Source organism: Anomaloglossus baeobatrachus, chromosome 5 (genome assembly GCF_048569485.1).
Source record: "Anomaloglossus baeobatrachus isolate aAnoBae1 chromosome 5, aAnoBae1.hap1, whole genome shotgun sequence".
Classification (NCBI taxonomy): Eukaryota; Metazoa; Chordata; class Amphibia; order Anura; family Aromobatidae; genus Anomaloglossus; species Anomaloglossus baeobatrachus.
The window spans coordinates 308037226-308064551 of NC_134357.1; the positions used below are offsets into that span (position 1 = coordinate 308037226).

At 47.6% G+C, this 27326-nt stretch overlaps 1 protein-coding gene across 5 annotated transcripts in view; it reads right to left on the reverse strand.

Moving 5' to 3' along the window:
• Window positions 1–27326, reverse strand: part of TBC1D16 (TBC1 domain family member 16) — a 114199-nt gene that overhangs the window by 74038 nt on the left and 12835 nt on the right. Inside the window, exon 2 of one of the 5 annotated variants that reach the window (XM_075349691.1) lies at window positions 194–213. The exons of the other annotated variants lie outside the window; for them this stretch is intronic. The gene's annotated coding sequence lies outside the window, so the exon portion shown is untranslated. The remainder of the gene's footprint in view (window positions 1–193; window positions 214–27326) is intronic. 5 annotated transcript variants of the gene reach the window in all.

Sequence of the window (27326 nt, forward strand, 5' to 3'; positions counted from 1 at the left end):
CAGAACTGCATGCTGCCAACAAATGTGAGAAACCGATGAAGGAGGCTCTGAACACAGCCAATATAAAGGCAAACACAGGAAGGGAACACTGCTTTTCTAATTGAGTTTTGCAAGATATGGTCCCGGAACCTGTTGGCCAACATGCCATTCCCCTTCTGTAAACACAGCAATGACTCTACGGAGTAGTACTTACATTTCAGCAACGTAGATTTCCTAGAATGAGAAAATGTAAAGATTACAGTGTGATCTTGTATTGTGTGTGCAAACCTCACGGATTAGTTTGGATAGTCTCTGGCAGGGGCAGCCGGGAAGGTAAGCCATAAATAGCTGGCTCCACCATTGTCATTGTATTCCGCCTGTGCTCTCCAAATGTTAGAAGTAACACCTAAAGTGCAGGACCTTGTCAAGTGAATGCCGGCTGCCTGCCACCACCTGTTCTTCACACAGTGAGGCAATGCTCTCCGCACTATCAGGAGCTAGTCAGCAGCTGTTCAGCTCCCCAGGAATAAGGACTGCCGGAAACCCTGAAAACACTGCTGCTCTCAAGGCCAGGGACTATTAATCAGGAGCTCGAAAATCAATCTCATCATATACTAATCCCATCGCAAACCAATCTCATCAATACAGCTACACTGGTCACTTGCCATAAACAGGTCTTTTTTTCTTACGTAGTATAAATGCCCTGTGTTCTTAAGGCTACTTTCACACTTGCGTTGAACGGCATCCGTTGCATTGCGTTGTGTGACGGATGCAACGGATGCGTTGCATATAATGGCACAACTAATGCAACGGCCAGGCGCTCAGCTGATCGCTCTCAATAGCCGATGACCGGGTGCTCAGCTGAGCGCTCTCATATGCCCGCGGCCGGGCGCTCAGCTGAACGTTCGGCCACCAAGAAGCAAAATAAAAAAAGTTTCTGTGATTTAAAAAAAAAAAAAAAAGAAAAAAAAAAAAGAAGAAAAATGAAAAATGAGCATGCGCAGTGAAAAATAAAGGTTTCCGCCACTCAAAAAAAAGTTATATGCTGCGTTCCTTGCGCCCGACGCAGCGTCAAAATAACGACGCTGCGTCGTCCAGCAGATGCAACGCTGACACTTGCGTTACAGTGCGTCGTCCATACAAGTCTATGGAAAATAGCGCAGTGCGTTAAAGGACTGCGCTATTCTCCATGGTGACGGACTCCACTGAACGCAAGAGTGAAAGTAGCCTAACTCAGTCATTGTTTTTTTTAGCTTTGCTCCTGCACTTCTATTTCGGAAATATGGCCGCCACCTCCTCCCAGTATATAAAAGTAGTGGTTTTTTTTTTAGCCAACTGTAGTGTGGTTCTCAACAAGACTTCCATTCAGAAGATTTGATGACCGTGACCAAGCAAACGTGGCTAAAATACTAAAATAGGATACAGGCCAGAGGGCACAATATCTGAAGTCAGACGCAAGAACAAAGAACACACTATGTCAGATTAAAGGGAACCGGTCACCAGGTTTTCCCTCATGAGCTGAGGCCACCACCAGTGAGCTCCTATGTACAACACCCTAGAATACTGTATATATGAGCCGCGCTATGGAACGTAAAAAGACCTTTATAATACTCACCTAGGGGGTGGTCCAGTCTGATGGGTGTTGCTGCTCTCGGTCCGGTGCCTCCTCCATCTTGTGCGTTTGCGGACCTCCTGCCCAGCCGCGTGTGCATGACGCATCCAACGTCATCCATACAGAGGCCACCATTGCACTCCTGCGCACTTTGATCTGCCCGGCTGAAGGCAGATCAAAGGGCGCATGTGCGGGCGGTCTTTGACTTTTTCTTGCGCCTGCACACTACAGTACTTTGCTCTGCTCTCAGCAAGGCAGATCAAAGTGTACATGTGCAGGAGTACAATGGAGGCCTCTATGTGAATGACGTAGGACGTGTCATGCACACGGGGCTGGGAAGGAGGACGGCAACTGCACAAAATTGAGGAGGCATTGGACAGAGCAGAGACACCCATCGGACCGGACCACCCCCCACCCCCCATTCTATAGAGCGGCCTGGGCTCTTATATACAGTATTCTGGAATGTTGTATATAAGAGCTCACTGGTGGTGGCTGCAGCTCATAATGGAAAATCCTGGTGACAGGTTCTCTTTAATGAGAACAGTGGCATTTACAGCAAGTAAAAAGAATTCCAGGTTTACAGTAAAACACATTAGTGTACAAATTGCCTTTAAGTAATGGTTAAACTTTTATCCTAAATATATCTCACCTACAACATAGTATATTATATAAATAAAAATACTCTTCTTCTATATTGACCATTACTGTATGGTTTCTTGTGCACAAAGCACAATACGATAGATCAGCAATGTAATGGACTGCTCTGCTCTGAGAATACAGGTCCCTTAGGTCCTGTATTACCTGCCATGTAAATGCTGGCTTATAGCAGTAATGTGTGCAACAGTAACAAGAAGAAAAGCTGCATATAATAACGCATCAGATATTTGCAGCACATGTTTCCTATATAAAGAGGACCAGTCACCAGGGCAAAAGTGACCAGTTTTTGCTTTTATTTAATTCCTTCTGCTCCACTAGAGTATTCCAATTTTATTTTTTAGCAAATCAGGTAGATAAATGTGGAACTGCAACCACAGGCAGTTTGTGCGATACTGGAAACTGCAGGCAAGAAGGTATCGATGCTAGACAACCACAGGCAGGTTGTGCGATACTGGAAACAGCAGGAAAGAAGGTAGCAATGCTAGACAACCACAGGCAGTTTGTGCGATACTGGAAACTGCAGGCAAGAAGGTATCGATGCTAGACAACCACAGGCAGGTTGTGCGATACTGGAAACAGCAGGAAAGAAGGTTGTGATGCTAGACAACCACAGGCAGGTTGTGCGATACTGGAAACAGCAGGAAAGAAGGTAGTGATGCTAGACAACCACAGGCAGGTTGTGCGATACTGGAAACAGGAGGAAAGAAGGTAGTGATGCTAGACAACCACAGGCAGGTTGTGCGATACTGGAAACAGCAGGAAAGAAGGTAGTGATGCTAGACAACCACAGGCAGGTTGTGCGATACTGGAAACAGCAGGAAAGAAGGTAGTGATGCTAGACAACCACAGGCAGGTTGTGCGATACTGGAAACAGCAGGAAAGAAGGTAGTGATGCTAGACAATCACAGGCAGGTTGTGCGATACTGGAAACAGCAGGAAAGAAGGTAGTGATGCTAGACAACCACAGGCAGGTTGTGCGATACTGGAAACCGCAGGCAAGAAGGTAGTGATGCTAGACAACCACAGGCAGGTTGTGCGATACTGGAAACAGCAGGTAAGAAGGTTGCGATGCTAGACAACCACAGGCAGATTGTGCAATACTGGAAACAGCAGGTAAGAAGGTATCGATGCTAGACAACCACAGGCAGGTTGTGTGATACTGGAAACAGCAGGTAAGAAGGTATTCATGCTAGACAACCACAGGCAGGTTGTGCGATACTGGAAACCACAGGTAAGAAGGTATTCATGCTAGCCAACCACAGGCAGGTTGTGCGATACTGGAAACAGCAGGTAAGAAGGTTGCGATGCTAGACAACCACAGGCAGATTGTGCAATACTGGAAACAGCAGGTAAGAAGGTATCGATGCTAGACAACCACAGGCAGGTTGTGTGATACTGGAAACAGCAGGTAAGAAGGTATTCATGCTAGACAACCACAGGCAGGTTGTGCGATACTGGAAACCACAGGTAAGAAGGTATTCATGCTAGCCAACCACAGGCAGGTTGTGCGATACTGGAAACAGCAGGTAAGACTGTTGCGATGCTAGACAACCACAGGCAGGTTGTGTGATACTGAAAACCGCAGGCAAGAAGGTAGTGATGCTAGACAACCACAGGCAGGTTGTGCGATACTGGAAATAGCAGGCAAGAAGGTTGCGATGCTAGAAAACCACAGACAGGTTGTGCAATACTGGAAACCACAGGTAAGAAGGTAGTGATGCTAGACAACCACAGGCAGGCAGATAATTGTGGAACTGGAAACCACTGGCAGGTAGGTAGTGGTATTGGCAACCGCATACAGATAGGTAAAAGCATTAGAAACCCCACGCAGGTAGGCAACTGTGGCAATGGAAACTGTAGGCACGTCGTGGTACTGGAAGCCACAGACAGGTCGTAGAGGTACTAGAAGCCACAGGCAAACAAAAGACGTCCTAAAGACCACAGACAGGTTGCTGTGACTAAGTCTTAATACCAAGACATAGGTGTGTTTTTTTTCTCAAAGAAGGCCTTAAATAGGCCTAGGAAGTTAATCGCAAGCGAGCACAACGGGCATCTTGCAAAGCCCAATATGGAGCACAAGAAGTCTAAAGGATCGGGAAGATAGGAGCAGAGCCCAAAGGAGCAGAGCCCAGAACTGGGACAAGTGGGTAACACTATGTACAAGTGCCAGGGATAGTGCCAACAACCACTGATTTGGCTGGGATATTTAGGTAGGGCAGCAAATTGAAACTTTGCCCATGTGAAGCTGAGCATAGCTACGTCTTTGGCAGTATCAGATGACATTTCGATGCCACAAAAAACAACAAACATTTACCTACAAAACATCAGCAAGGAGTGAGCAGCAGAGTAAGAGGACCTAGGTAAGGAGGCATCTTTCCGAGTGGGTGGGAAAAAAATATACAAGAAAGACACTTGAGATGCTGGTTTGCCCTACAGCACAGTCTGGCTGCATACTGGCATTTAAGGAAGGGGATGTGGAGGATGGAGCTCCTGGCTCCTATACTGTCGAGTCATCACTCAGTAACACAATGTGGCTGCATTAGGGCTTCTGTACTGATATATGAGCTTACACTGAAGATGCAGGGAAATCTGTACATAAACAGCCCCCGCACTATATATAATGGGGCACAGCTTGCACACTGTGCAGGTATACGTGTACAATAGGTGGCACTAGAGTTTGTCTCCTTCCTCACTGGAGGGACAATTTCAATATTTCCCAGAGGGGCATTGCAGCTACAAGTCCCCTCCCTGGCAGCCAGACTGTTTTGTCAGGTCTCCATAAGGAGAATAGTCTTCCCCGTGGTCCCCACATAGCTTCTCATAAGCCAGATCAGATACCCACACTTTGCACTGACGAGGGGCAATCACCCCGAAACACCGTGTCTATAAATTGAGATTCTGATCTGGTATAAATCCTAAGTCTCATGAAAAGGCTTGTTTAAAAAGCCACTTTTGATTTTTAGGATTGCTACTTCCAATAGGTGGCGCTAGAGTTTGTCTACTTCGTCCCTGAAGGGACAGTTCACACAGATCTAGACATTTTACATTTCTTCTGCAGGGGATACTAGATTCATAAAGTTTTGTCTTTACTATATCGTAGAATAAAAAAAAACCTTGAAAAAAAAACTACTTTCATATCACCATATTCTGGGATCTTTTTTCTTACCCCATTTTACCATCAAAAGAGCAGTGTGTGCTTCTACTTTTTTCATAAAAAAACAATGTTTTCATTAACACCTATTAGTGGTAAGTAAACTTTCTCGACACTTCATTGTTTGCTTTTCCAGCTGTTTTGTTTTTTTTTTACAGTGGTCACAGTATGGGTTAAATAATACAATAATGACAGATCACTATGATTACAGACTGCCGAATCATGATAGTGTGTAATGAGCACACTGTCACGATTTCCAGGAGGACATAGGGTCACATGATGAGTAGTCTTTTCAGGTGTCTGTCAATTCTCTTCTATTAGAGTGCAGCACGATATGAGCACTATCCATTAACGAGGGACACCCTATGGTCAGGACAACACAGCTTACCCTCTTCTACGTTGGTTGTGGAACTACCAGTGACAGCATGCACTTTCATCTTTAGGTGAGGAGTTCTGGGAATTATTCAAATGAAAACAAAGCAAAAATGAAAACTATAAGTAAAAGCACAATTTTTATACAAATTGTACATGATATAATGAAGCAAAAGGGGGCTATTAACGGGGGTTGTCAGGACTTTTATATGGACGGCCTACACTTAGGTTATCAACATCAGGGGCACCCTCGTTAATCAGCTGCTCTTGATGCTAGCGGCGGCTGGATGTGCTCAGTGGCCGCATTGGACAGCTCATTCAACAGAATAGTGGCCGCGGATGGGTACTGCACATCCGCCCTCTGAAGGGGGCAGAAATGCAGTACCTGGTCATGGCCTTCAAATAGTTGACAGTGCTGTGAAGTTCCACAACTGATCACATCCAGCTTCCACAAGCCTGGGATAAGCTGATCAGCGGGGGCGCAGAGTTTCGCACCTGCCATGATCAGATACTGATGACCTATTCTAATGGATAGGCCATCATTATAAAAATTCTGGAAAGCCCCTTTAATGTAATGTAGTGTAGTGAAAAATTGTAGCTCTCACTACACGAGAGAGATGAGTGTGTATATACGGACACTGTGCGCGTTCTCATCCCTCTCCTCTCAGCAGCAAGCGGCCACTACACTCAGGAAAGGGGTGAGCACACTGGCACCGTGAGCACACTGGCACCGTGAGCACATGTGCTTACCCGCCCCAGTGTCAGTATGTGCAGGGATGGGAAGTTAGATCAGGCAGCTCTGAAAAGTGAGCACTGCCAGTCATCACGAGGGGTGGGATGGAGTATTATAATTGAGGGGGGGGGGGGGGGATCACTGAGCCCCATCATTTAACAGGTTCTCTCTAAAATTCTAATTACCAGGATGATTTTTATAGGAGCTAGGTCTCCTATATATGTAGGTCTAACGTTCAATTTCAGTTTTGATGATGGCAGACTCCCTTTAAAAGGAACCTGTCACATTGTGCATGCAGTCCAATCTGCGGACAGCAAGGTATAGAGAAGGAAAAGCTGAGCAGAATGAGATGCTGGAGAAGATTCACTAAAATTTGCATTTTATTCATTGAAATAACTTGTGTATGAGTCCAGTGGGCGGTCCGATTAGTGACTAACAGCTATCCCTGCATACAGTTATACAGGGAAGACTGTCAATCACTGAATAGGACCGCCCACTGGCCTCAACTGCAAACAAAAAAGATAAATATACATATCTCCTATGAGCCTGTCTGCAGATCAGATACCATTTTCTACCGTGACAGGTTCCCTTTAATTGCTTAGGACAAATCATCCCATTTGTGAACCTTTTCTTAAATCTCATAGGAACACAAAAGTGATCAATATGAAATCTGAGAGTTTCTTTGCAAAGTTGACTTGTCATTTTTTTTTTGGACATTTATCGTTCACATCTCAGTCTGTCTGAAAAATATGTTGCCTAACTCGATCAATCATCTGGTCTGACCACTTTCCTAAAAATACTAAAAAATGCTGCACTAGTCACATGCATGCCATATACTCGGCATGCTCAATACAATCAAAGAGGAAAACCACAAAATCTTGTAATCGGAGAGTAAGAAATAGGCTTTTGGAGTGGCATGCATCGGTGTAACAAGAAATACTGGACCCGGGAACGGAATCCAGGATATCCTTTTCAGGCAGGATGTAACATGCCAAGGAGTGGATATGCCCTAATGGATCTGCAGAATGCATGCACGCGGAGGATTGCTTTTCTCTTTATCTGCACCTCCATCACATTTATCAAAAATAAATGTGTTCTTTTACATCATTTGACAAATACACGTGACAACCTTAGCAAAAAAAAAAGAACAATTGAACTTTGAGAAGTCTGCTTTTTAACCCCTTAGTGACCGAGCTAATTGTGACCAAGCCAAATGTTAGAAATCTGAGCGGCGTCACTTTACGAGGCAATAACTCTGGAACGCTTCAATGGTTCCCGGTGATTCTGGAAATGTTTTTCTGTGACATGTTGGACTTTATGTTAGTGGTAAATTTAGGTCCATTTTTTCTGATTCCTTAGGGACCTATTCAGATTTAAAGGGAGCGTGTCACCAGATTTGGTGACTATAAGCTGCGGCCACCACCAGTGGGCTCTTATATACAGCATTGCAGAATTCTGTATATAAGAGCCCAGGTCGCTGTGTAGAACGCAAAAGAACACTTTTATAATACTCACCTAGGGAGTGGTCCGATGTGATGAGCGTCGCTGCTCTCTGGTCCGATGCCTCCTCTCTGCGGCGATCACCGTCCTTCTTCTGGGGCCCGTATGCATGACGCTTCCTACATCATCCACACTATGGAGGTCCTGCGCAGACACACTTTGATCGGCCCTGCTAAGGGCAGATCAAAGTATTATAGTGCGCATGTGTGGGCAGTCTATAACCTTTCCTCACGCCTGCGCAGGGTAGATCAAAGTGTGCCTGCGTAGGACCGCAATGTTGGTCTGTGTGGATAATGTAGACTCACACTTGGCTGGGTAGAAGGAGGACGGAGAACGCAGCAGAGAATAGGTGTCAGACCGGAGAGCAGCAACGCACATCGGACTGGACCGACCCCAGGCGAGTATAATAAAAGTGTTTTTTATGTCATACACAGCGGCCTGGGCGCTTATATACAGCATAATAGAATGCTGTATATAGGAGCTCAGTGACGGTGGCCGCAGCTTATAGTTGTCAAATCTGGTGACAGGTTCCCTTTAAATGGTCATTGGGGGGCCTATATATTGAAAACTCCCCAGAAGAGATACCATTTTTAAAAAAAACGCAACCCTCATATACTTCAAAACTGTCTTCAAGAAAATTTTAAAATCTTTTGGTGCTACACAGGAACTAATACAAAGTGGAATAAAAAAAAAAAAAAAAAAAAAAGTGACCTCTAAATTGTTGCTTTAGCATCAATTTATTCACTTTTACAATAAAATTAAATAGACCCCACAATTTGCTATACACTTTATGAGTGCGTTGATACCCCACATGTGGTCAGAAACCGAGGTTCAGTCAAATGAGGGGACCCGGAACAGAAGCAATATTTGAATTTTGAAACAAAAATTTGGCTGAAATAGATTGTGAGCACCATGTCACAGTTGCAGAGCCCCTAAAAAGGTACCTAAACTGCAGAAACCCCCCACAAGGGACCCCATTTTAGAAATTACAATGTCTCAAGGCGTTTATCCAGGGGTAATGTCAGCATTATGAACCCACAGGTACTTACCAGAATTTGGTAAATATAGGTCGTCATATTGAAAAATTTAAGTTTTTCTCAAAAATGTTGCTTTAGCCCCAAATGTCTCACCTTTTGCAAAAGGTAACACCAAAAATTGGACTCCCTTGTTTGTTACCCACTTTCTTAGGAGAGCGGCAATATCACACAGAACTTGTATTTCTACAACAGGCCTAGGCAGAGAAGGAGATATATTTGGAATACAATTTTGATTCTATTTGGAGGAGATTTTTATATTTGCAGAGCCTGTGTGGTTCAAGTACAACAGAAAAACCCACATAAGGCTATGTGCGCACGTTGCGTACTAGCCCTGCAGAAATTTCTGCAGCGATCTGAAGAGCACACGCGCGCTTCAAATCGCTGTAGAAAATGTCCGTAGAGAAAAAAAAAAAACCCCGATTCCAAGCGCTCTGTCTGCAGCTCCTGCCATAGACAGAGCAGGAGCTGCCGGCAAAGCGCACGAAAGAAGTGACATGTCACTTCTTAGAACACAGCGCTTCGGGCAGCAGCCGAAGCGCTGCGCTCTAAGACGCCACGTGCGCACGGCCCCTGCACAATCTCTATAGACTGTGCCGGGGACGCAAGACGCATGCAGTTACGCTGCGCTACAAAGCGCAGCGTAACTGCATGTATTTACGCAACGTGCGCACATAGCCTAAATGTCTTTTTTGTAAAGTATACCCTCTACTGTATTTATCTAGGGAGCGAGTGAGTAGATTGACACCATCATTTTTTATGCAGTTGATGCAACAAAAGTTTGAAAAATTTGCATTTTTTCCCTCTTATGACTCTTTATTCTACAATCTGAGTATCACACCTCAAATTTAATTGCACTAGTTTTTCAGTGTTCAGATATACATCCAATATGGCAGCAATGTGAGTACTGGAAACACGCATGTGCCTATAATAGATGGGGCACCATTTGGTCTTCAGGGTAAAATTGATGGAATTCCAAGACCCATTCAAAGCCAAGAGATATTTTGAGCTACAAAACAAGAAAATCCTTCCAGGAATTCACTAAAGGCAGCCATGCCCCTAAACATGTTCTATAACTTGGTCTTCGTAACAAAACAGTTGTCCTGAAATTGCGTATATTGTAGCAGGAAGAAGAAGAAACTGTACAGGAGAGAAGGGCAAAATGATGAAAATATGGAAGAAAATGGAGCCATCTATGGGGCAAACCTGAACTTGTTCCAAAGATGAAGGAACACAAGCAGGGCGAGAATGACGGCTTTATCTTTCAAAGAGACTGGTCGCACTGACTTTTTAGCTCTATCAATCCCTATATGAGGGACAAGGTAAACCGTTAGAGGCTCCTGCCCGTCAACGTAGGAACCGCTATGTGCACAGAACAACCAATCCCTTACAGAACTCTTAAGGTACCTTCACACATAACGAGATCGCTAGCGAGATCACCGCTAATTCACAGATTCTGTGACGCAACAACAACCTCGCCAGCGATCTCGCTACGTTTGACACATAGCAGTGACCAGGCCCCTGCTGTGAGATCTCTGGTCATGTCGGAATGGCCTGGACCATTTTTGGTCGTCGAGGTCCTGCTGGGCAGGGTGCATCAGTGTGTTTGACGCCTTACCAACGACCTCGTTGACAACTCAGAGCTCAGACACGTGCAGCCACAACAACCACCGAGATCGTTACACAGGTCGCTGTATCGTTCCTGCGTCATTGGTAAGATCTGACTGTGTGACATCTCACCAGCGACCACGTAGCGACTTACCAGCGATCCTTATCAGGTCGTATCGTTGTCGGGATCGCTGGAAAGTCGCTAAATGTGACGGGGGCTTAAGAGTATTGTCTGGTTCAAGAGGTTCAGCAAGTACCATGCAGTAAAGATCATGGTGTATAAATAAGGAACAGCCTCATTGTTAGAGATCCTCCAATAAAATGATCATGTACGTATCACCAATGTAAATAATATCTATATATATAATTGCCTTATTCTGTCTGTCTGTCATGCTCCGAAATTGTGTCCTTACGGTGACACAAAGCTGATTGGCCGCTGGGCTCGCCATGGCCCCGCCCCCCCACACGGATTGGCCGCTTGCCCAGGCTGTGCCCCCACACGGATTGGCCAGCCGCTCGCCCAGGCTCCGCCCCCCCCCACAGATTGGCCTCTCGCCCGGGCACCCTGCAGGCATTGGCAATTTGGCCACGCCACGCCCCGCCCCCCTCACGCAATGCACGCTAGCTCTGGCCCCGCCCCCTCCCTCCCCCGCGCATTTCCCGAACTGACACGGCTGTCACGGAGGTGAGTACTGTACTCCCTCCCCCCCCCCCCGGCCCCCGCTCGCACGGGAGTGTTGTGGACACGTTGGTAACCATGCTCGCATGGTTACAAGCGCATCAAGGTCCTGCTGCCTGCTGCGGCGGAAGATCCACACGCACACACATCAGATCACACTCACCCTCACACACACCTCACACACACCTCACACACACCTCACACACACCTCACACACACCTCACACACACCTCACATCGCATCCACATACTCACAACATCCTGGGATATCGCTTGCTTCTCGGCCTCGATACTGTGCTGTTGTGACCTTCCAGGACCTGACGGAGGATCACATGGCCAGAGGCATGTGATATCTCCTGATGTTGTGAGTATGAGCGCCTAAGTGCGATATCGTCAGTGTCTGTGTGTGTGAGTGGATGCGATTGGGTGTGTGTGAGTGGATGCGATCGGGTGTGTGTGAGTGGATGCGATCGGGTGTGTGTGAGTGGATGCGATCGGGTGTGTGTGAGTGGATGCGATCGGGTGTGTGTGAGTGGATGCGATCGGGTGTGTGTGAGTGGATGCGATCGGGTGTGTGCGAGTGGACGCGATCGGGTGTGTGCGAGTGGACGCGATCGGGTGTGTGCGAGTGGACGCGATCGGGTGTGTGCGAGTCGGCAGAGGAGCACGGCGTGCTGGAGGAGGCTGGGAGCAGAGAGGCTGATCATGGGGAAGGCTGGGAGGAGAGAGGCTGATGCTGGGGGAGGCTGATGCTGGGGGAGGCTGATGCTGGGGGAGGCTGGAAGGAGAGAGGCTAATGCTGGTGGAGGCTGATGCTTGGGGAGGCTGATGCTGGGGGAGACTGGGAGGGGAAGGCTGATGCTGAGGGAGGCTGGGAGGAAGGAGGCTGGGAGGAGAGAGGCTGATCCTGGGGAAGGCTGGGAAGAGGAGGCTGATGCTGAGGGAGGCTGGAAGGAGAGAGGCTGAGGCTGGGAGGAGAGAGGCTGATGCTGGGGAAGGCTGATGCTGAGGGAGGCTGGGAGAGGAAAGCTGATGCTGGGGAAGGCTGGGAGGAGAGGCTGATCCTGGGGAAGGCTGGGAGAGGGAGGCTGATGCTGGAGGAGGCTGGAAGGAGAGAGGCTGATGCTGGCGGAGGCTGATGCTGGGGGAGGCTGGAAGGAGAGAGGCTGATGCTGGTGGAGGCTGATGCTTGGGGAGGCTGGGAGAGGGAGGCTGATGCTGAGGTAGGCTGAGAGAAGAGAGGCTGATGCACACACACACACACACGCGCGCGCACTGCACAACACACCACACACACACACACACACACACACACTGGGAACCACAAACAACTGCCCTACACAGACACCCACACACACAGACAACGCTGGACACACACACACACACACACACAACACCCAACACACAAACACCGCGGCACACACAAATATACGCACATACCGCACAACACACACATTGCACAAAACATACCTCCCCCCAAAACACACCACACACACACAAACCTCGCAACACACACACAACGCTACACACACAGCGCTCCACAAACAACGCAACACACGCAACACCCAGACAACACCGCTCTCACCCCCCGTCACACCCAGACAACACCCAGAACATGTACAGCGCCTACACAAACACTTGGTAACTACACACAACAACATCTATATATATATATATATATATATATATATATATATATATATATATATATATATATATATATATACACAGTTAGGTCCAGAAATATTTGGACAGTGACACAATTTTCGCGAGTTGGGCTCTGCATGCCACCACATTGGATTTGAAATGAAATCTCTACAACAGAATTCAAGTGCAGATTGTAACGTTTAATTTGAAGGTTTGAACAAAAATATCTGATAGAAATTGTAGGAATTGTACACATTTCTTTACAAACACTCCACATTTTAGGAGGTCAAAAGTAATTGGACAAATAAACCAAACCCAAACAAAATATTTTTATTTTCAATATTTTGTTGCGAATCCTTTGGAGGCAATCACTGCCTTAAGTCTGGAACCCATGGACATCACCAAACGCTGGGTTTCCTCCTTCTTAATGCTTTGCCAGGCCTTTACAGCCGCAGCCTTCAGGTCTTGCTTGTTTGTGGGTCTTTCCGTCTTAAGTCTGGATTTGAGCAAGTGAAATGCATGCTCAATTGGGTTAAGATCTGGTGAATGACTTGGCCATTGCAGAATGTTCCACTTTTTTGCACTCATGAACTCCTGGGTAGCTTTGGCTGTATGCTTTGGGTCATTGTCCATCTGTACTATGAAGCGCCGTCCGATCAACTTTGCGGCATTTGGCTGAATCTGGGCTGAAAGTAAATCCGGGTACACTTCAGAATTCATCCGGCTACTCTTGTCTGCTGATATGTCATCAATAAACACAAGTGACCCAGTGCCATTGAAAGCCATGCATGCCCATGCCATCATGTTGCCTCCACCATGTTTTACAGAGGATGTGGTGTGCCTTGGATCATGTGCCGTTCCCTTTCTTCTCCAAACTTTTTTCTTCCCATCATTCTGGTACAGGTTGATCTTTGTCTCATCTGTCCATAGAATACTTTTCCAGAACTGAGCTGGCTTCATGAGGTGTTTTTCAGCAAATTTAACTCTGGCCTGTCTATTTTTGGAATTGATGAATGGTTTGCATCTAGATGTGAACCCTTTGTATTTACTTTCATGGAGTCTTCTCTTTACTGTTGACTTAGAGACAGATACACCTACTTCACTGAGAGTGTTCTGGACTTCAGTTGATGTTGTGAACGGGTTCTTCTTCACCAAAGAAAGTATGCGGCGATCATCCACCACTGTTTTCATCCGTGGACGCCCAGGCCTTTTTGAGTTCCCAAGCTCACCAGTCAATTCCTTTTTTCTCAGAATGTACCCGACTGTTGATTTTGCTACTCCAAGCATGTCTGCTATCTCTCTGATGGATTTTTTCTTTTTTTTCAGCCTCAGGATGTTCTGCTTCAACTCAATTGAGAGTTCCTTAGACCGCATGTTGTCTGGTCACAGCAACAGCTTCCAAATGCAAAACCACACACCTGTAATCAACCCCAGACCTTTTAACTACTTCATTGATTACAGGTTAACGAGGGAGACGCCTTCAGAGTTAATTGTAGCCCTTAGAGTCCCTTGTCCAATTACTTTTGGTCCCTTGAAAAAGAGGAGGCTATGCATTTCAGAGCTATGATTCCTAAATCCTTTCTCCGATTTGGATGTGAAAACTCTCATATTGCAGCTGGGAGTGTGCACTTTCAGCCCATATTATATATATAATTGTATTTCTGAACATGTTTTTGTAAACAGCTAAAATAACAAAACTTGTGTCACTGTCCAAATATTTCTGGACCTAACTATATATATATATATATATATATATATATATATATATATATATATATATATATATATATATATATATATATATATATATATATATATATAAAACAAAAATCATACATGAACTACACAATACGTAAATTCTAGAATACCCGATGCGTAGAATCGGGCCACCTTCTAGTAGGTTATATAAATGTAAAGTAAAGCTTTGTGTAGCAAGACAGTCATGAAAACAATTAAACTAAGATAAATGGTCAAAAATGTTTATATTAGCGATGAAGTCCTGGAATAAGTTGTCCGATGACCTGACTATTCAAGAACATTTGTGAGGTCCACATTCAGGAGTGTATAGACGTGGACGGTAATTTGTCTGAATAATAGTTTGGTATGTGATGATCATAGCCTGGAATTAATTGTCAAATGGAGAAAATTGTTTTACTGATAAAAAATAATATTTTTTTATTACTTTTCAAATAAAAACTTCCTCTCTACTCAGATCTCATCAGTAGCAGCTCTCATCTCCTATCTCAGTAGGAAAGTCTTCACTGAATACAGATTTTACCGCAGAATTGAGACTTTTGATAATGACTGATCAATTTTGACAGAGAAAGAAGCAAATTTGTCTGATCAGATATATTACAAAGTTGCTTATTTTCATGAGTACTATTGATTTAGGAAATAAAAATTAAAACGATAGTTATGCTTTAAGACCATCGCGGTCAACCCATAACCTAACATGATGATCCAAAGGAAGGCAAAACTCCCATGGGGCAGACACTAGTAACTCCATATTGGGGTTCATTCAGACAACCATATAAATCGGATATGTGCTATCTGATTTATTATCACATAGCACATGGGACAATGTTATTCAATGGGGCAGTGCAGATGACATTTATTTTACTGACTGAATCTGTTCATGAAAAAAATAGCAGCGTGTTGCCAGTTTAGTCTTAAATCAGATGAGACTCCCCCACTCAAGTGTATGGGTGCGAGAAAACTACTGTGGCATCAGATTATTACAGATACATTACAATTCCGTGACATAGGAAACTGTAAATGGTTGTGTAAATTATTAAGTGGTACTATAAAGAAATGGACTGCACACGGATGACAAGTGAAAAAAAAAACGTAGCTGATTTTTTATATTGTCGTGTGACCCTAGCCTTAAGGGCAAAAATCTGTTCCCGAACATGGACAATAAAAAATGAACTTATGAATTTGGTGTAAAGAGAACCAGTCATGTGAAAAAAAAAGCTATTAACCTGCAGATATAGGGTTAATCTGCAGGGTAATAGAGTTTGGAACCTGCCCAGTGCCAGCAAACAGCTCTGCAGCTGGGAGGAAAAGAACTTTATTCCACCCGCCAGCGTTTGGATTTTAGTAAGGAGTGTGGCGTTGGAGCAAGTTCAATCGTCGCTCTGTGTATGGAGAGCGGAAGCTGTAATTGCGCGCCATCGCACTGACTGACAGCGGCTCATCGTTAGAACCAGCTGTCAGTCAGTGAAGGCAACGTGGTTACAGCTCCTACTCTCAATATATAGAGCCTGAACCCGCGCAGGCACCACCCCTATGACTTAAACCAGAAAGGTCTTTTCCTTCCGACAGCGGAGCTCTCTGTGCCGGTGCTGGGCAGATTCCAATCGCTATTAACCTGCAGATTTATCCCCATCTGCAGATTATTCATGTTTTTTCAAGTGACAGGTTCCCTTTAAAGAGCTGGAGGGGGTTCTTTCCACCAGTCTTATGGTCTAGAGCAGCAAGCCCTTTCTGCTGCCCCGGGTAAGATTTCCAGGGACCGCAGGCTCGGGTGACAGCTGCATCTTGCTGGCCCTTTAAGCTCTGTACACAATCCACGCCAACCAACCTGGAAGGAGACTATACATTCTAGGCTCGACCATGCACACAGTGGAGGATTATGTCCTCACCCTGGCCAATGCTAGCATGAGGACGTACTGTAAGGCTATGTGTCCTCGGTAGAATGTACCTGCGGATTTTTCTGCCTGAAAATCCGTGACTTTTGCGGCAAATCCGCACCCGCGGATTTGCCGCGGATTTTGATGCGGATTTTTTTTTTTTTTTTCCCATTCAAAACCAAAAATGCGCACCAAATCTGCACCAAACAATTGACATGCTGCAGATTTTTCCGGATCAAAATCCGCGGCAAATCCGCAGCGGAAAAATCCGCAGCATGGACACAGCATTTCCAAAATGCCATTGAAATGGCTTGGAAGTGCCGCTGCTGCAGATTTTCGGGAAATCCGCGGCAAATCCGCGGCAAAATCCGCGCAAAATCCGCAGCGTGGGCACATAGCCTAAGGGGTAAGCCTGCAATGTGCTCTCATCCCACAAAAAAGGAGCGGCTGCCCCAGCGTCCCCCCAGGTTTGTTTGTGAGTCCAGGCCTGCCTGAGCCTCCCGGGCCTGTGTGTGCCCCCCCCCAGCCTCCCCGGGCCTGTGTGTGCCCCCCCCCAGCCTCCCCGGGCCTGTGTGTGCCCCCCTCCCAGCCTCCCCGGGCCTGTGTGTGCCCCCCCCCCAGCCTCCCCGGGCCTGTGTGTGCCCCCCCCCCCAGCCTCCCCGGGCCTGTGTGTGCCCCCCCCCCAGCCTCCCCGGGCCTGTGTGTGCCCCCCCCCCAGCCTCCCCGAGCCTGTGTGTGCCCCCCCCCCAGCCTCCCCGGGCCTGTGTGTGCCCCCCCCCCAGCCTCCCCGGGCCTGTGTGTGCCACCCCCCAGCCTCCCCGGGCCTGTGTGTGCCCCCCCCCCAGCCTCCCCGGGCCTGTGTGTGCCCCCCCCCCCAGCCTCCCCGGGCCTGTGTGTGCCCCCCCCCCAGCCTCCCCGGGCCTGTGTGTGCCCCCCCCCAGCCTCCCCGGGCCTGTGTGTGCCCCCCTCCAGCCTCCCCGGGCCTGTGTGTGCCCCCCTCCAGCCTCCCCGGGCCTGTGTGTGCCCCCCTCCAGCCTCCCCGGGCCTGTGTGTGCCCCCCTCCAGCCTCCCCGGGCCTGTGTGTGCCACCCTCCAGCCTCCCCGGGCCTGTGTGTGCCCCCGCAGCCTCCCCGGGCCTGTGTGGGCCTTTCGAGTGATGTATATACTACCAGCGAAGTTTGTGCCCCCTCCCAACTATGTCTGTGTCCTCCAGTGATGTATATACCCCCAGTTATGTTTATGCTCCCCAGCTGTCGGCTGGGACAGCTGAGGGCATATACATCACTAGATGTATACTCCTCCCAGTCCTCCCCAGTGATGTATATGCCCTTAGCTGTCCCAGCCAACACAAACCTGGTAAAGCAGTTGTGAGAAGCAACAAGATCTTTATCACCTAATATCACAGCCGCACCAAAAACAAGAAGCTCCAGTAGCCAGAGTGAGTTAATTGTTTGACAAAATATAATAGGCTAATTTTCAAATGGCCCCTGTCATAAAAAAAAAAAATAAATAATAAAGATTCCCCACCCCTGGCCTATAGGATGAACCAAGTCCCCATATTCTGCTGGCCTTACAAAGTGCGATGACCGATCTGCTCTAAACAAGAAAGTTGCTACTGTTCTCAAAACAATTGAATTACTGCTGAACAGCCAAAACAATGAAATTATGGAAAGTGTGTTCTTTATTTAAAAAAATTAAATAAAAAATGTAAATATTTTTTAAAAGTTTTGGCAAATTTATAAACTTTTAACCGATGGCTTTAAGCCATGTTCACTACAAACTAAGCACAAGTGGCCTGCTTACTTGTTAATGACAGTCATTTTGGTGAAATTGTGCAGACATTATCAATAAGTAAGCCATTTCTGATTATTTCTGAGCGCTGCATGAAACCTAAATATGGCCCACACCACTCATGCTAATGCATAGGGCTAGATGCCCTGGCTAAAAATTGCCTCCGCTTGTCACAGCACTAATGGCGACAATAATGGGAGACATACAGTTTTCTTAGCAAAACAACCCAATACGTGGGAACATAAAAATGTAACCAACTCTTGGTCACTGCAAGGACTTTAGTGGGTGGTTCATGAGAAAATGCCTTGTGCAAAGTAACAGAACTTTCCCTCTTCTCTTTCCTCATCCAAGCCGTCCTTATCCAAGCCTGTCAAGTTAACAATGGCGCAGTCATCCTATCACTCATTCCACTCCTACATCAAGTGTAGACGAGGCTGCAGTTCCATTCAGGACTGTTATGTCTCTGCGATCACTGATAGAATAGGATATCATTTGTATGTCACTTTTAAACCAACAAGACCCACTCATTATGCTTTATTTTAAAGGGAAGGTGTCGTCCCAAAAAAAAATAAAAAAATTAAATAACTGAAAAAATGTAAAGTATTTATGTTTTAATGTTTTCTTTAAATATCATTTGTTAATTGATCAAAATATAAAAAATTAAAAAGTTTGATATTTTCCACTCTTGAACACTAGGGGGAGCAGCTGCTGAAATCCTGCTGTAGAACTAGCTCACATTACAGCTGCAGTAAAGTGGGCAGAATCTGCTCTCCTGTGTGTGATGTCACCTCCCACTCCCAATCTGAGTGTTTCCAACAGGATAAGAGAGAATAAAGTTTAAGATCATGGTGCAGATCCATATTGATGGTGACTGCAAAATGATCCTAATGTCTAAAGTGTCACAAGGACAGCTGCATAGTGCTCCCTACATAGCGCTCTGCACGCCCCGGGCCAGCAATGCTCTGCCGCATGCACGGACACAATGCTCTGCCACATGCCCACCCGCAATGCTTTGCTACACGCACGCAATGCTTGCTACATGCCCGCACATAATGCTCTGCCACATGCCTGCTCGCAATGCTTTGCTACATGCACGCACGCACGCACTGCTCTGTCACACACACGCACATATATACAAACACACATATATATATAATGCTCTGCTGTATGCACGCCCACAGCAGCGTGGAGAGCGGGGAGGGTAGCGGGGGTGTCATTGGAGACTGTAGCGGCGGGAGGAGGGTAGCAGCGGCAGTGCCGGTACTCACACCGGCTGAACGGGTGGCAGGGGACAAGTGCAACATAACAAAGGTAACTGTCGTTACGTACAGCAAATCCAAGATGGCAGCCCCCAGTGTTTCAGTAAAACTAGAATTACATAAAAACTAAATAAACAGTGAGTTTATTTTTGTATTAAAAGTTATCGATTTCATAATCACCATTATTAATACAAAAATAAAAAAATGCGACATCTTAACTTTAACCCCTTAACGACCTTGGACGTACTGAGTACGTCATGGTGACATGGTGCTAAACGACCCATGACGTACTCAGTACGTCCTGGCGAAATCGCGGTCCCGGAGCCCCGGGGAGTGAAATTTATTTACTTAAACGGTGGATTCGGGAAGGAGGGGACCTCTGCCTGACCTCAGGAGGGGTGGTGCCTCCACCCCGAACCTACAGAGGCTGTGATTGGCTGACGAACGCCGCTCAGCCAATTACAGCCACTGTAATGTTCCAGCCATTGAAAATGGCTGGAACATTGAAATCCAGCCCTGATCAGTGCTGCTGTAGCACTGGCAATTGGCTGGAGCTGGGTGATCGATGCTTCACCCGCCCCCAGCTCTGATTGGAGAGACCGGTCTTGTGACCGCTCTCTCCAATCAATGTGGATCTGCGGCCTGTGACCGTCCCTGGAAGCCGAGGAGAGCGGTAAGTTGTTGTCCCCGCCGCCCGCCCCTGTCCCCGATCGCCCCGCCGCCCGCCCCTGTCCCCGATCGCCCCGCCGCTGCTCCCGCTTCACCGCTGTCCCCGCCGCTGCTCCCGCTTCACCGCCGCTGTCTCCGATCGCCCCGCCGCTGCTCCCGCTTCACCGCCGCTGTCTCCGATCGCCCCGCCGCTGCTCCCGCTTCACCGCTGTCCCCGCCGCTGTCTCCGATCGCCCCGCCGCTGCTGCCCCTTCACCGCTGTCCCCGCCGCCATGCTCCCGCTGCACCGCTGTCTCCGCCGCCGCTCCCGATCCACCGCCGTCCCCGCCGCCATGCTCCCGCTGCACCGCTGTCTCTGCCGCCGCTCCCGCTCCACCGCCGTCCCCGCCGCCATGCTCCCGCTGCACCGCTGTCTCCGCCGCCGCTCCCGATCCACCGCCGTCCCCGCCGCCATGCTCCCGCTCCACCGCTGTCTCCGCCGCCATGCTCCCGCTGCACCGCTGTCTCCGCCGCCGCTCCCGATCCACCGCCGTCCCCGCCGCCATGCTCCCGATCCACCGCCGTCCCCGCCGCCATGCTCCCGCTGCACCGCTGTCTCCGCCGCCGCTCCCGCTGCACCGCCGTCCCCGCCGCCATGCTCCCGATCCACCGCCGTCCCCGCCGCCGCTCCCGATCCACCGCCGTCCCCGCCGCCATGCTCGCCACTGTCCTCGCCGCCGTCGCACCCACCTTTTTCAGCCGCTGCTGCCCCCGATCGGCGGCGGCCGCCGCCTCCTTCATCGGCTGCCCCTTCTCCATCGCCACACCACCTATCCCTCCATGTGCTGCAAGCCACCCTCCCCCCACGTGGGGGGAGGATCGCTGGCTTGCAGCACATGTGGGGGGAGGGTGGCTGGCTTGCAGCACATGTGGGGGGAGGGTGGCTGGCTTGCAGCACATGTGGGGGGAGGGTGGCTGGCTGGCTTGCAGCACATGTGGGGGGAGGGTGGCTGGCTGGCTTGCAGCACATGTGGGGGGAGGGTGGCTGGCTGGCTTGCAGCACATGTGGGGGGAGGGTGGCTGGCTTGCAGCACATGTGGGGGGAGGGTGGCTGGCTTGCAGCACATGTGGGGGGAGGGTGGCTGGCTGGCTTGCAGCACATGTGGGGGGAGGGTGGCTGGCTGGCTTGCAGCACATGTGGGGGGAGGGTGGCTGGCTGGCTTGCAGCACATGTGGGGGGAGGGTGGCTGGCTGGCTTGCAGCACATGTGCTGCAAGCCACCCTCCCCCTACATGTGCTGCAAGCCAGCCAGCCACCCTCCCCCCACATGTGCTGCAAGCCCCCCTCCCTCCCCCCACATGTGCTGCAAGCCCCCCTCCCTCCCCCCACATGTGCTGCAAGCCCCCCTCCCTCCCCCTACATGTGCTGCAAGCCCCCCTCCCTCCCCCTACATGTGCTGCAAGCCCCCCTCCCTCCCCCTACATGTGCTGCAAGCCCCCCTCCCTTCCCCTACATGTGCCATCTCTCTCTCCCATCAGACTCTGCCCCCCTCCCCGATCTGCTGCCTGCTCTCTCCCATTTTCCATCTACTGCCCCCTCTCACCCTCCTCGATCTGTTGCCTCCTTCATCTGCTGCCTCTTCTGTCTGCTGTGATCCTGCTGCCTAGATCCATCCTGTAAGGTAGGTATCCCCATCTCACCCCCCCATCCTCTGCCGCTCCTCCATCCGCTGCGCCATTTCCCATCCATCCGCTGCGCCATTTCCCATCATCCATCCGCTGCGCCCTTTCCCATCCTCTGCCGCTCCTCCACCTGCTGCGCCCTTTCCCATCTTCCATCCGCTGCGCCCTTTCTCATCTGCCGCCCCGCCCTCTCGCATCGCATTATCCAGCGCAGTTGCTCGCTTCCAGACTGCAGTGGATGATGCGATGCGAGACTCGTGCATTGCTCTCACGTTTGGCACTGGTCTTAGTGGCAGGCGCTCTTCTTTTTTTTTTTTTTTTTTACTGATGTCTGTATTTTTTATTTCGCCAAACTAATTTTTTTTGTATGGGGGGGGTCTAGTTTCCAAAATGGGATCACATGTGGGGGAGCTCCATTGTTTAGGCACCTCAGGGGGTCTCCAAATGAAACATGGCGTCTGCTAATAATTCCAACCAATTTTACTGTGAAATGGCGCTCCTTCTCTTCTGAGCCCCGCCGTACGCCCAAACAATTGAGTTCCACCACATATGAGGTATCGTCGTACTCAGGAGAAATTGCACAATACATTTTATGGTGCATTTTTTTCTGATACCCTTGTGGAAAAAAAAGCTACCTGTTTGAAAAAACAATTTTGTGGTAAAAAAAAGAATAAAATATTTTCACGGCTGAACATTACAAACGTTTGTGAAGCCTCCAGGGGTTCAAAGTGCTCACTAAACAGCTAGATAAATTCCATGAGGGGTCTAGTTTCCAAAATGGGGTAAATTGTGGGGGAGCTCCATTGTTTAGGCACTTCAGGGGGGTCTCCAAATGAAACATGGCGTCCGCTAATAATTCCAACCAATTTTGCTGTGAAATGGCGCTCCTTGCCTTCCGAGTCCTGCCGTGCGCCCAAACATTTGATTTCCACCACATATGGGGTATCTGCGTACTCAGGAGAAAATGCACCATAAATTTTATGGTGCATTTTTTCCTGATACCCTTGTGATAAAAAAAGCTACCTGGTTGAAGCAACAGTTTTGTGGTAAAAAATTTTTTTTTTCTTTTCACGGCTCAACGTTATAAACTTCTGTGAAGCCCCCAGGGGTTCAAAGTGCACATCAAACATCTAGAAAAAATATTTGAGGGCTCTAGTTTCCAAAATGGGGTCATTTGTGGGGGAGCTCCATTGTTTAGGCACCTCGGGGAGTCTTCACACCCGACATGGCGTCCGCTAATGAGTGCAGCTAATTTTGCACTCAAAAATTCAAATGGCGCTCCTTGCCTTCCGAGTCCTGCTGTGTGCCCAAACATTTGATTACCACCACATATGGGGTATCTGCGTACTCAGGAGAAAATGCACGATACATTTTATGATGCATTTTTCCTGATACCCTTGTGAAAATACTAATTTTTATGGCTAAAGTAACATTTTTGTGTTAAAAAAGTAAAATTTTCATTTTTTTCGTCTACATTGCTTTGGTTGCTGTGAAGCTCCTAAAGGGTTAATAAACTTCTTGGATGTGGTTTTGAGCAGAGTGAGGGGGGCAGATTTTAGAATTGGGTCACTTTTGGGTATTTTCTGTCGCCTAGGTTTCTCAAATCACTCCAAATGTGATGTGGTACCTAAACAATTTTTTTTTGTAAATTTTGTTGGAAAAATGAGAAATTGGTGATGAACTTTGAACCCTTCTAACTTCCTAACGGAATTTTTTTTTTTTTCAAAAATTGCGCTGGTGTAAAGTAGACATGTGGGAAATGTTATTTAGTAACTTTTTTGTGTGACATATCTCTCAGATTTATGGGCATAAAATTTCAAATTTTGAAAATTGCAAAATTTTCAAAATTTTCGCTAAATTTCCGAAATTTTCACAAATAAACGCAAAACATATCGGCCTAAATTTACCACTGACATGAAGAACAATATGTCACGAAAAAACAATCTCAGAATCGCCAGGATCCGTTGAAGTGTTCCAGAGTTATAACCTGTCAAAGTGACACTGGTCAAAATTGCAAAAAATGGCCGGGTCTTTAAGGTGAAAACAGGCTGGGGGCTGAAGGGGTTAAAGGGAATTTGTCATCAGGTTTTTGCTACCCCATCTGATAGCACCATGATGTAGGGTCAGAGACCCTGATACCAGCACTGTATCACTTACTGGGATGCAGTTTTAATAAAAAAAATCTGTTTCATCTGCTGCTTACTAAATGCTGAGCTCTGTATAACCTCGCCCACACCAGTGATTGGCAGCTTTTTGTGTACACTATGTAAAGGCAGAAAGCTGCCAATCAGTGGTGGAAGCAGGGTTATACAGAGTTCGAAAATATGGAGAACGTCATGACAGCAATTTTACTAGTCCTTTAGTGATAAGCTGTTATTGATTTTATCAAAACTACAGCAAGCAGCCCAGTGACACATTGCTGAAATCAGGGTCTCTTTCTCTACACTATTCTCTTCTCAGATTGGGTGGCAATAACCTGGTGACAGACTTATAGCACAGTTAAAAGCATTATCTAGGCTACTAACGTGGTTTGGCTTGATTGACAGACTTCACACATCTTTGTTAAAATGCTAAGTGTTTGTCATGTACAAAAAAAAAAAAAATTAAGAACATTTATTTTAGAACTTTTGTCACCTTTAAAAGGGATTTTTTTTGCTATGTCATATGAAGACAGTATACTGTAGGGGTTAAAGCATAGATTTCAGAGAGGTGTCTCTTATCAAGATTCATTACATTGATTGCTTTAGCACCAGGACCTTATCATTGCTAGGACTACATTGCCTTGTGTGGGTTTGTCTGGCACACCCTCCTGTGAGAAGCAGCTCACTGTTTATATACATTGTACATAGAGAGCTTAGTGTGGGTGAGTTAGCTTTTTCAGTTCTGCTGCATGTAAAATCTAAAAACTCTGTCAGAGCCGTTACATCTAATAAACTAAGTGATACATCGTTGGATTCAAAGTCTCGTTGCCTACTTCATGCTGAGCTTAGATGAGGTAACACAAATTTGCTGACACATTCCCTTTAATGTCACCCATAATCTGTACAAATCTATTGAGAAACTGAAATAATTTTGATGGGGAGAAAACCCCCACAAAAACTAAAATAATGTAGTTGCATAATTGTGAACACCCTCTTTTAACTGGGGGTGTGGTTGTGTTCAGAATTAGCCAATCACATGTAAACTCCTGTTAAATAGTAGTCAGTGCACAGCTGCCTTCATTTACCATTATTGTGATTAGGCCTAAGACACACGGCGTGAAAATTGAACCGAGTGGAGTGTGATACAACATCGCATTCCCCTCGGACCAATATTACTCTGTGTGTCAGCGCACATGAGCAATTATTTTCTCAGCCCTAATCGGACCGAGAAAACAGTCACAGCATGCTGTGATTATAAGCTGAGACTCTCTCTCGCACCCATTCAAGTCTATGGGACAAGAGAAACATCGCACTGCACTCACATTACACCGGTATACCTCGAGTGCAGGGTGAGAATGGCAATAGCCGGCTACGGAGGAGAGAGGGAGATAAATCCCTCCCTTTCCTCCTCAGCGCTGGCCCACCCCCCGCAGCACTGGCACTCCCCTCCTCAGTGCCGGCCCGTCCCCCGCAGCTGTGGTCCGATCGCATGAACGGACCTCAGTCGCAGTGACACTCGGCTCCTGCTGTGCTGCCAGTGTGAGCAGAGTGTCATGCGAGGATCACATTAGTCCCTGTGTGGCCCCGGCCTTAATGACATACACAGCTTAGCTGTTCTAATAGAAGTTTTCTGAAATTTTTTTAGTTACATTTTACAGCAAAAGCCACGGTCCATAAACAGCCTGCAACACAGCAAAGGGATCTCATTTCTGAAAAGTAACAAGTCAAGAGAATGGTGCAAAAAAAAAAAAATGTCCAAGGCATTACTTGGATCACTAAGGAAACATCACCAAGAAGTGGATTAAATTTGGTAAACAGTGATACTACCTAGAATTGTAAATCTCATAAAAACTGATGAAAAGACATGAAGAAAAATCGGCCCAGGAGACTAACAAGAGGCCTACAGTACCATTAAAGGAGCTTCAAGAATATCAATCACGTCTGCAACCTTTCAAGTTCAATATAAAAACCCCAAGAATATCTCAAACTTCACAAAAGAATGGCTTGTCTGAAACTATTCTTCTTGGCATACATTTTTTCAACTTAGGGGTGCTTCACACACAGCGAGCTCGCTGCCGAGATCGCTGCTGAGTCACGCTTTTTGTGACGCAGCAGTGACCTCATTAGCGATCTCGCTGTGTGTGACACTGAGCAGCGATCTGGCCCCTGCTGCGAGATCGCTGCTCGTTACACACAGCCCTGGTTCGTTTTCTTCAAAGGCGCTCTCCCACTGTGACACACAGATCGCTGTGTGTGACAGCGAGAGAGCGACAAATGAAGCGAGCAGGGAGCAGGAGCCGGCATCTGGCAGCTGCGGTAAGCTGTAACCAAGATAAACATCGGGTAACCAAGGTGGTTACCCGATATTTACCTTAGTTACCAGCCTCCGCCGCTCTCACGCTGCCTGTGCTGCCGGCTCCGGCTTTCTGCACATGTAGCTGCTGTACACATCGGGTTAATTAACCCGATGTGTACTGTAGCTAAGAGAGCAAGGAGCCAGCGCTAAGCAGTGTGCACGGCTCCAGCTCTCTGCACATGTAGCTGCATTACACATCGGGTTAATTAACCCGATGTGTACTGTAGCTAGGAGAGCAAGGAGCCAGCGCTCAGTGTGCGCGGCTCCCTGCTCCCTGCACACACAGCTAAGCGGTGTGCGCTGGTAAGTAATGTAAACATCGGGTAACCATACCCGATGTTTACCTTAGTTACCAGTGTCCGCAGCTTCCAGACGCCGGCTCCGTGCAAGCACAGCGTCGCTTGCACGTCGCAGCTGGCTGGGGGCTGTTCACTGGTCGCTGGTGAGATCTGCCTGTTTGACAGCTCACCAGCGACCATGTAGCGATGCAGCAGCGATCCTGACCAGGTTAGATCGCTGGTCGGATTGCTGCTGCATCGCTAAAGTGTGAAGGTACCCTAACAAAAATCTGGCATTTTAACAGGGGTGTGTAGACTTTGCATATCTACAGTATATCTATATAACCCGTAAATGGCCTTTATTGGGGGTTTAATCCCTGAAAGAGGGGTGGCTAAAATCGAGACTCTGAAGATATCGCCCTTCCAGGGTCTGCAGAAGGCATAAAGCAGCTCTCAGGATTGTGAGATCACTGTGCGCAGGATCTGCGGTTTCCTTCCCATGTGGATATCACGTGTTTGAGTTTCCCTTGCTCCATCTGAGAAGCATATTACTACAAGATCACTGAGA